The sequence below is a fragment of the Nannospalax galili genome, unplaced genomic scaffold (assembly GCF_000622305.1).
Source record: "Nannospalax galili isolate Female #2095 unplaced genomic scaffold, S.galili_v1.0 scaffold895, whole genome shotgun sequence".
Lineage (NCBI taxonomy): Eukaryota > Metazoa > Chordata > Mammalia > Rodentia > Spalacidae > Nannospalax > Nannospalax galili.
In genome coordinates this window covers 759,489-768,660 of record NW_008336435.1, presented here as the reverse complement: position 1 = coordinate 768,660, position 9,172 = coordinate 759,489, and the positions used below count along the sequence as shown (strand labels likewise).

The 9,172-nt window shown below is 36.6% G+C and overlaps 1 protein-coding gene across 1 annotated transcript in view; it reads right to left on the bottom strand.

Annotated features, from left to right (window-relative positions):
• The window catches only part of Cwc22 (CWC22 spliceosome associated protein homolog), a 72,105-nt gene that overhangs the window by 4,662 nt on the left and 58,271 nt on the right, over positions 1-9,172 (bottom strand). The gene's annotated exons all lie outside the window — the stretch shown is intronic.

The window sequence follows — 9,172 nt, the reverse complement described above, 5'->3', positions numbered from 1 at the left end:
TGGAAGCAATACAAAGAGCTGAAGAAAGGAATGACTATAACCAAGGAGTTGAAGAAAGAAATTCAATGACAGTATAACTGAGGAAAAATACAGCTATATCAAGAATGTAAAGAGAAATAAAAATGGCAGGATTCAATACACATCTTTCATTAATAACTTTAAATATTAATGGACTGAACTCCCAAGTCAAAAGACACAGACAAGGTGAATAGATTAAGAAACAAAAACCATCTTTTTGTTGTCTGCAAGAAACTCATCTCACTTTCAAGGACAGGCACTATCTTAAGGTGAAAGGATAGAAAAAAATATACCAAGCGAATGGTACTAAGAAAAAAGCAGGCGTAACAATTCTAATATCTGACAAAATAGACTTTAAAGCTAATCAGAAGAGATAAAGAGGGCTACTTCATTCTGATCAAAGAAACAAAACCAAAAAGTTATTGCAATCATGAACATAATATTCACCAAACTCTGGTGTACTCAACTTCATAAAAACAATACTACAGTACTTTAAGACCCAGATTAATCCCAACTTATTAAACAGTAGGGGACTTCAATACCCCACTGTCTCCATTAGATAGGTCAACAGGGCAGAGAGGTAACAGAGAGACGTCTGAATTAGACAATACCATGTATCAAATGGACCTAAAAGACATCTACCAAGTATTCCACCCAAGCACCAAAGGACATACTTTCTACTCAGCACCCCATGGAACCTTCACCAAAATCGACCATATACTGGGGAACAAAACAAACCTCAACAAATACAAAAAGATTGAAATAATTCCATGCATTTTATCAGACCACAATGCAATAAAGCTTAAAATCAAAAGTGGAAGAAGCCCTAGCAACCACAAGAACACACGGAGATTAAACAACACACTCTGAAATGATGAATGGGTCAAAAGAAAAATTAAGAAATAAAAGTATTCCTGAAACTAAATGAAAAGGACAATACAATACAAGAAAACCTCTGAGACATGCTGAAAACTATCCTTAGAGGGAAGTTTATAGCTCTAAGTGCCTACATCAAAAAATCAGAAAGAACACAAATAAATGACTTAACATTGCAACAAAACACACTTGAAAAGCAACAACAAATGAAACCCAGCAGACAAGAAGAAATAACAAAAATCAGGGCAGAAATTAATGAAATCGAAACAAAGAAAACAATACAAAGAATCAATGAATCTAAGAGCTAGTTCTTTGAAAAGATAAGATTGACAGACCTCTATCCCGATTAAACAAAAGAAAGAGTTACTTCCAAATCAACAAAATCAGAGATGAAAGGGGAAACATCACAAAACACACCAGAAAGATACAGAACACTATTTATAAGGGAATGCTTTAAAAACCTATATGCTATTAATCTGAAAACCTAAAATCGATGGTCAGATCTCTAAAGGCATGGGAACCACCAAAACCAAACCGAGAAGAGATTAACAGCTTAAACAGACCCATAACACAAAAAGAAATTGAAACAGTAATACAAAACCTCCAGACTAAAAAAAAGCCCAGGACTAGATGGATTTACAGCAGAATTCTATCAGACATTTAAAGAAGATCTACCTCCAATACTACTTAATTTATTGAAAAAGATAGAAATGGAGGGAGAACTTCCAAATTCCTTCTGTGAAGCCAGCATCACTCTAATCTTAATGAACATAGATGCTAAAATTCTCAACAAGATACTTGCAAACCGCATACAGACACTCATCAAAAAAATCATCCACCATGATCAAGTCCCCTTTATCCCAGAGATGCAGGGATGGTTCAATATATGTAAGCAAATAAATGTCATAAATCAAAGACAAGAACTGCATAGTCATCTCGATAGATGCAGAGAAATCCTTTGACAAAATTCAACATGCATTTATGTTCAGTCCTAGAGGGAACTGGACTGGAGGAAACATACCTCAACATAATTAAAGCCTTATATAATAAACCCACACCCAACATCATTCTAAATAGAGAAAAGCTGTAAGCATTCCCATTGAAATCAGGAACCAGACAAGGCTGTCCACTATCTCCACTCCTTTTAAGCAAGAGCAATAAAACAAGAGCAGGAAATTAAAGGAGTAATAATTGGAAAAGAGGAGCTCAAATTATCCCTTTTTGCAGATGATAGGATATTATATCTAAGAGACGCCAAAAATTCCACCAGGAAACTCCTAGAAATTACTAACATGTTCAGTAAAGTGACAGGTTACAATATTAACATACAAAAGTCTGTAGCCTTTCTATATACCAATAACAAGCAATCAGAGAAAGAACACATAAAAATGCTCCCCTTCACAATAGCTGAAAAAAAAAAAAATCTTGGAATAAACCTGACCAAAGACATTAAAGAGCTCTACAATGAAAATTTTAAATCTTTAAAGAAAGAGATTTAGGAAGACATCAGAAGATGGAAGCACCTACCATGCTGATGGATTGGAAGAATTAACATTGTGAAAATGACCATCCTACCAAAACCATTTATACATTCAATGCAATGCCAATCAAAATCCCCACGACACTTTTCACAGAATTGGAAAAAACCATCCTAAGATTCATATGGAAGCACAAAAGACCTCGGATAACCAAAGCAACCCAGAGCACTAAGAGCAATACGGGGGGATTACTATACCAGATTTTAAGCTGTATTACTGAGCTATAGTCATAAAAACAACATGGTACTGGCACAAAAATAGACTCATAGACCAATGGAACAAAATTGAAGACCCAAATATGAGTACATGCAATTTCAGCTACCTGATATTTGACAAAGGGGCTAAGAACATTCACTGGAGGAAAGACAGCATGTTCAGCAAATGGTGCTGACAAAACTGGATCTCTACCTGTAGAAGAATGAAACTAACTCCTATCTTTCACCTTGCGAAAAAGTCAATTCCAAATGGATCAAACACATCAATGTAAAGCCTGAAACTCTGAAACTGTTAAAAGAAAACATTGGCAAAAACCTAAAAGATATAGGTGTAGGAAAGGCTTTTCTAAACCGCACATCAGTTGCTCAGAAAACAAGGGCAAAAATCAACAAATGGGACCTCATTAAACTAAAAAGCTTCTGTACATCAAAGGTGGCAACCAGGAAAGTGAAGAGAAAACCCACAGAATATGGGAGAAAATCTTTACCAGCGACACATCCGACACAGAGGTTTAATATCCAGAATATATAACAAACACAAAAAATAGAGAATCAAGACAAGAAGCAACCCAATTAAAAGATAGGCTAAGGAGTTGAACAGAGAGTTCTCGAAGAAGTAAAGATGGCTATGAAACATCTTAAAAGATGTTCAACATCACTAATAATTAGGGAAATGCAAATTAAAACCACTTTAAAATTTCATCTTACCCCAGTCAGACTGGCTAAGATCAAGATAACAAATGATACCAAATGTTGGAGAGGATGTGGGGAAAGGGGAACACTCATCCACTGCTGGTGGGGCTGCAAACTTGTTCAACTCCTATGGAAAGCAGTGTGGAGAACTCTAAAAACTACAAATGAACCTAGCATTTAACCCATTTATACCACTCCTTGGCATAAACCCTAAAAACTCATCCTATTGCAGAGACACTTGTACATCCATGTTTGTTGCTGCTTTTTTCACAATAGCCAAGAGATGGAAGCAACCTAATTGTCCCTCAATTGATGAGTATTTAATGAAAGTGTGGTTCATTTATAGGATGGAGTTTTACTCAGTAAAGAAAGATGAAATCATGAAATTTGCAGGTAAATGGATGGAACTAGAAACTGTTATACTAAGCGAAGTAACACAGACTCAGAAAAAAAGTTGATGTATGTTCTCCCTCATGTGGATCCTAGAACCAAATCCTGATAAGTGAGTCTGTATCCAGCCATAACTACAGGAACCAAGATAATGGAAAGGAACCTGGGAGGTAAAGGAAAAGAAAGAACCTGAAAGAGAAGAACAGTAGAAAACAGGTCTTAATAAGGGATATATGGAAAACAGTAGAAAACAGTCCTTAATGAGGGAGATGTGGATAAAAATTGGGATAGTTTAAGGGAGTGGGGAGGGAAGGATGTACAGGGAACCTAGAGGATAAAGGAAAAGAAGGAGCTCAATAGAGGTAGGACCATAGGAGAAGGGCATTTTAAGGGAGCAACAGGGAAAATCGAGGCACCTTAATTGGGGAAACCATGATGGAGGGGTGAGACAATGTGAGAGATAAATAATGCCTAGCTAATTTTAAAAACCATATTACTCCAACAACCTACTGACAAATTATACATACCGGATCAAGAAATATATGTCTAGGTAAGATTTATCTGAGAACAACTGGTCTTTGTGGAAGATTTATCTACATGGCACACAGTAATTAAAAGTACCAGACCGATGGAACTAACCTTCTTGGATGTTTAACAGACATACTTTGAGCCCTATACTAATCTGGTCAAAGGGACATAAAGGATAGTTTTTGCTCCTAGCCCTCCTAGGTCAACTAGTTCCAGGGGACTATGAGCATCTCCCAAAATGTCCTATAATTGTGGTGGGTTACCTGTCCTCTTGATCAAGGAGGCCGAGGAGACCCCACGAGATGGACATGAACCAGTGTCCAGTCTACAAAGAAGAGGGTCAACACAGAGGAAACATTTCCTCCATGCTTCCAAGCGAAGCCAGCCATGGTCAAGTAGGACCTTTGACTTATCTTCACATAGGCGGAAATGGTAAAAGGAAGGAGCCAGGGGCTCCTCCCAATCCCATGTGACCCCTGAGGAACAGATCCTCAAACGACCTTAAGAGTAAAAATAAATTGGTTTATCTGGGCCAACTGTATGGCTTTAAACACCCAAAAGGAAAGTATAACCAAAGATTAAAGGGGCCAATATAATTTTTTAAGAGTCCATATGTATAGCTAAAGGCTACATAACAAGCAGCAATGCCAGATAGGAAATATCTTCTTTTAGTTTTTGGCCTGGGTGGCCCAAGGGACTCCCAGATAGTAACCCAGCATAGAACTAGGGAAATAAGCAGCAGACCCCAATCTTAACTAAAGGAATACTGACAACTGATTGCTGCTAGATGAGGAACAAAGACCTCTAGATAGGCTGACTATATTCACCAGATGGACAAATAGTGGGGAACGGCTGGGGGTGCTGACAACACAGTGGAGAGTAGCAGGGATAACAAGAGTATAAGGGCTCTATTGGGGGGAGGGAGGCTATGGGAGGGTGCCATCTGGGAGATGGGTGAATAGTTGAATAAGATGGTTTTGGATGTCCTGTGTGATATACACACAGAAAAAAAATCAACAAATTAAAAAATGTATTATATTTGAGGAGGAAGCATAAAAAGTAATAGTTAGATATATACAGATTAGAGATGCATGTGCCAACATCTCAGTGTTAGTAGCAAAAACAATGAGTCTTTCTGTAAGAAACAGAATATTTTAGAATGAAATGGAGATCTTTTTTGAGGGTTAAAAACTCATTCAATTTTATATCTTACAGGGCTTATACTGAGTTCAATACTGTATAAGTATTGATTCAACAGCACACCTAGAAATTTTATAGCCACTTTTGAAGGAGCTGTGTCTTTGCTCTGGAAACTGTTATTGGGCATGTTAAAGCTGTAATGATATACTTCTTCTAAAAAAAGTAAAAAGTAATATTAAAAAAAGTAGGAAACAGCATATCTTGAAATGGAGATCTTCTTTAAAGTGTAAAAACTCATTCAATTTTATATCTTACAGGGTTTATACTGAGTTGAATATTGTATGTAACGGTATTAATTCAACTGTGAAACTAAAAATTTACAGCCACTTTTGACAAAGATGTATTCTTGCTCTGGAGTGTGTTACTGAATATGATAAAGCTGTAATGAAATGCTTCTTCTAATCATGTGGTTATTAAATTTTTTAAAAATTAAAAAAAAATTCTTCAAAGCCTAAAAATTTGCTCCTTAATAATTAGTAGATGTGAAAAACATTACCATTGAAATCTACCTGATGACTTTACATACATGCGCAGATGCCAAGGAGCTCAGAAAGTAACCGACTATGACTAGTAACAATCAGATATATAGAGATTAGAAATGCATGTGCAAACATCTTAGTGTCAATTGCATTAAAAATGAATTTTTCTGTATGAAACTGTATTTTAATAATGAAATGGAGATCTTTTTTAAAGGTTAAAACCTCATATAATTTTATGTCTTAAAGGGTTTATACTGAGTACAATATTGTATAACTGTATTAATTCAACTATAAACCTAAAAATTTACAGCCAATTTTGGAACAGATGCATCTTAGCTCTGTAAATTGTTATTGAATATGTCAATGCTGTTGTCATGAAATGTTTCTTCTAATTATGTGGTTATTAAATAAACAAAAATAAATACTTTTTTTTTAAAAAAGTAGTAATAATTTTAGATAAGCAGAGGGACAAAGGTATTATACAGCCAGAAAGCACAGCAGGTCTTGTGTTAACACTGCAGACCTTTTCAAGATGTGAACCAGATTCAAACTCTGAAAGATTTCATTACAGCAATTTCCTTCCAAGAGGAATAAAGACTAACGATCTGGTGCTTGTGCTGAAAACTAGAGACATGTGATGAACTTCTAAATCTTTTGTTTAAAAGCACTGAAGATCTGCAACAAGCAGTGAAGTGCTCAGGGAGAGGACAGGAATACACATAAGAAAGGAGCCAAGCGGAAGCAAACCCCAATTGTTGAAGTGAAATGCAGGCTGGCAAGAGGGCTCAGCAGGTAAAGGTGCTTGCCAAGAAGTCTGTGGTTTGAGTTCTATCCCCAGGTCCCACAGGATGAAAAAAGAACTGATTCCCGCAAGTTGTCTTCTGACCTTTACATGTACTCCCTGGCAGGGGTGTGTACACAGATAAACACACACAAATAAGTAAAATGTAATAAAAATATTTTTAAAGAAATGAAATGATTTGAACAAAAATAAGTGACAGCACTGGAGTTTAATTTGCAGAGGAACATAAATAAGCATAAGCCCATGATATTATAGCATATGGCTGATAAAATACATGAGGGAGGAGGAGCTTTTCTTTCTTAGGGAAATTTAATTACTAAATATAGAAGGAAATAAACATAAAAAATCATCATTTGGTAAGCACCACAGCAGTAGCTGCGGAACAAGTTCCACAGATGGCTGCCAAGAGTGCAGTGAAAGCTGGAGACAGACCTACAAGTAGTAAATTCTCCCTACAAGATACTGATTTAATAGCTCAAAATAGCTATCGGAAGACATTCGACAAACACCTTAATTTAGTGATTGTACTAGTCACTTTTCTGTTGCTGTGATAAAACACCATGACCAAGGGAACTTATAAAAGGAAGAGTTTCTTTGGCTTATAGTTCCAAAGTGGCAAGAGTCCATCATGGCAGGTAGGCATGGTGTCAGAGGTGGCTGGAAAAGGAGCAGAAGCTAAGCTCTCAATTTTTCAAGCAGGCACAGGAAGCAGACATGACTGGAGATCCAGCAAGGCTTAAGAACTCTTTAAGCCCACCTCCATTGATATGCTTCCTCCAACATGACCACACTTTCTAAGACCTCCCAAAACAGCACCACCAACTGGGGACAAAATGCCCAAATACTTGGAGTCTATAGGGGTCATCCTCATTCAGACCATCACAGTGAGTAAGGCTAATGTCAATGAAGACAGAACATGCCAACATTTATGAATCTGTTGATGAGATGCACTAAGAGGAACAGACCAGTCCATGGTATAGTTCCAGAAATGCCAACTCTCACTCTTTTCGTGAAAAGCATCAGATAAATATTTATATTGAAGGACTACAAAATAAGTGACCATAAAACTTCCAAAATATCAAAACTATCAAAGCACAAGAAGTTTGGGAACCCTGAGAAGAATGTTGTAAAATGCAACATTCCTGGGTTCCTGAAAGAAGGAAACGACTGTAGTGTGTTGGGTCCTGATTAATTCATCCACTCCTTTACTTATGGCGAAATTCAAATACGAGCTGTTGTTCTGCTAACAATATTCTTCCAATGTTAATTTCCACAGCTCCAATGATAATTTGACTGCTTATGTAAGAAGCTAACATTAGGGAGAGTTGGATGAGGGCATATGTAGTTACTGTTTTTGTGACTTTTCTGTAAATCTGAAATTAGCTCAAAATCAAAAGGTAAAACATTAAAAGCATCAAGAAACTTGTTTTAAAAAAATGAGAGCTAAAAGGGCCTAAACTCCAGAAGGCAAAAGCTCAGGAAAAGGCTGACATTCTACTCCACTTTCTCCCTAGCAGCATCTGCTGATTCAGGGTTGCTGCTGGGGGAAGAGACAAGACAGCAAAGCTCTGGTACTTTTACGATGGAATTGTTTACTTGCAACACACATTATATAAATATACTGCAATATATATGTATACATATATAGGAAAAAATTGTACAAAATGGAAAATAAAGGGGGCGTCCAAAATAACTGAGTAAAAGAGAACATATCCAAACAGCCAATAATAAAGTTATGATCAATTTCAATAGTGATCAAGGAAATGTAGATTAAAATTGAAACTACAAAATGCTATCACTCATATTAACCAGAATGGCAACGCATAGGCTGGAAGGAGTATACCTTGAAATAACCACTTAGAAACTGGCAGTATTTACTAACACTACACACTGAACAATAGTGATTCCATCTGTAGGTAGATAACCTAAAAAAAAAAAAAAGAAGCACACACACACACACATTCTTCAAGTTAAGACGAGGTTATTTCCTGAAGCTGACAACATTCTATGAAACACAGAATGCTTTTAATATCCCCAATTTCCCAAACACCACAGCTTAACACGACCTCCCTTAAGCATGCTCAGATTATTAACATTAAATATGAACTTGAGTTTTTAAAAAGGATAAACATATGTATATGGTATACTCATAAAAGAAAACTATATACTAATGTGAATGGATCTACAAATGTAAAAATATGGATAAATCTTGGGACTGGAGAGATGGCTCAGCGGTTAAGAGCACTGACTGCTCTTGCAGAGGACCCAGGTTCAATTCAGCACCCACATGGCAGCTACAAACTGTCCTTAACTCCAGTTCCAGGGGAATCCGACACCCTCTTCTGACCTCTTCCAGCATTGCACTCACACACTTGCAGGCAATACACTCATACACATAAAATAAGAATAATAAGTTAAATTTTTAAAAAAGCA